Source organism: Octodon degus, unplaced genomic scaffold (genome assembly GCF_000260255.1).
Source record: "Octodon degus isolate 3935 unplaced genomic scaffold, OctDeg1.0 scaffold00423, whole genome shotgun sequence".
In the NCBI taxonomy this organism is placed as follows: domain Eukaryota; kingdom Metazoa; phylum Chordata; class Mammalia; order Rodentia; family Octodontidae; genus Octodon; species Octodon degus.
Window position 1 is genome coordinate 97,704 of NW_004524999.1, and position 2,011 is coordinate 99,714.

At 42.9% G+C, this 2,011-nt stretch overlaps 1 pseudogene; it reads left to right on the top strand.

Annotated features, from left to right (window-relative positions):
• Positions 1–460: 460 nt before the first annotated feature.
• LOC101565106 lies at positions 461–1,879 on the top strand (annotated as a pseudogene).
• Positions 1,880–2,011: the final 132 nt, after the last annotated feature.

The following is a 2,011-nucleotide window of genomic DNA, read 5'->3' on the forward strand; positions in this document are numbered from 1 at the left end:
CTGTGAGACACACTGTTGGAATTTTTATTGGAATTCCATTAAATATGTATAACAGTTTTGGAAGTAGACCCTTATCACAATATTGGCTCTTCCTAGCCAAGAGCAAGGGATATCTTTCCATTTTCTGAAATCTCCTTCCAGTTTCTTTTTTTCAGAGTACTTTAGTGTTCAATGCAGAGGTCTTTTACATCCTTCATTAGATTTGTTCCTGGGTATTTCATTTTTTGGATGCTATTATGAAAGGTTTCCCTAATTTCACTTTCAGTGAGTTTTTTATTCATGTACAGAAACAACATTGATTTTTTTTTTTTTAGTGTTAACAGTAAAGCCACTCTTTTCTGGGGATGGTGGAGCCTGGGTAACATCGCCGTTACTCTATAGAGAGGATTATTGGTATTGGCAGAGTCAAAGTTAGGACTGGAGACAATTTGCTGTATTCAATCAAGTTGAGGGTATAAAAATGCAGAGGAATAAGATCTTTAACTTGGAGGAACAGAACCAGATTCCAAGGAAGCATCATCAGTATCACCACCAGCAGCAGTAGCAGCAACAGCAGCAGCAGCAGCCACCAGCACCAAAACCTGGAAAGGGACAACAGGCCAGTAGCCAAAATGAAGGTTTGACTATTGACCTGAAGAATTTTAGGAGTCCAGGAAAGAAGACATTTACCCAATGTAGCTGCCTCTTTGTGGGCAATCTGCTCCCTGATATCACTGAGGAGGAAGTGAGGAAACTATTTGAGAAATAAGGGAAAGAAGGAGAAGTTTTCGTTCACAAGGATAAAGGCTTTGGCTTTGTCCACTTGGAAACATGAACTCTTGCAGAGATTGCCAAAGTGGAGCTGGATAATATGCCTCTTTGTGGAAAACAAATGTGTGTGTGTGCTTTGCCTGCCATAGTGCTTCCCTTACAGTCCAAAACCTTCCTCAGTACTTGTCCAACAAACTATTGGAAGAAGCCTTTTATGTGTTTGGCCAGGTGGAAAGTTCTGTAGTCACTGTGAATGACCAAAGAAGACCCTCAGGAAAAGGCTTTGTTGAGTTCTCAGAGAAACCAACTGCACAAAAAGCTCTGGACAGATGCAGTGAAGGATCTTTTCTACTAATCACATTTCCTCGGCTTGTGACTGGAGAGCATATGGACCAGTTAGATGATGAAGAAGGATTTCCAGAAAAGTTTGCTATAAAGAACCAGCAGTTTCACAAGGAGTGAGAGCAGCCACCTCGATTTGTACAGTCTGGCTCCTTTGAATATGAATATGCCACATGATGGAAGGCACTTATTGAGGTGAAGAAGCAACAGCAGGATCCACATAGACTGCAACATCAAGGAAGCCCATGAGAAGCTGGAGACGGAAATGGAGGCTGCTCACCATGAGTACCAGGTTATGCTGATGAGGCAGGATTGGATGAAACACCAAGAAGAACTTCAGAGAATGGAAAAGCTGCATAACCAAGAGGCCCAAAAACTAAAGCAACTGGAGCTCAGGCAGGAAGAGGAGTATAGGCACTGTGAAGGAAAAATTTGGCAGGAACATGAAGAGATGATGAGGTGACAGCAGGAAGGATTCAAGGGAACCTTCCCGATACATGAGAACAAGAGATACAGATGGGCCAGACGGCTGTGGAAGGTTCTATGGGCATAAACAGAACAGCAGAGGCACCATGCCCCTGCTCCAGTGACAGTTGGTACCCCGGCTCTTCCAGGACCTGCCACTATGATGCCATATGGAACCTTGGGATTGACATCACCAACAAGTGAATGCTTTGGCCAGGCTACTACGATGGAAGGAATTGAGGCAATTGGTGGAACCCCGCCTGCTTTCAACCATGTAGCCCCTGGAGCTGAATTTGCTCCAAACAAATGTCACCGATACTAACAAAGATGCAGTGTGTAGTTTCCTGAAACTCTTAAAAGAAGGAACCCTTTTGGACTAGCCAAAATTCTTTTTTTTTCCCATTCTCTGTTGATTTATTTCTTTTTTCCCCCCATAATTTTATTGAGAAACAAA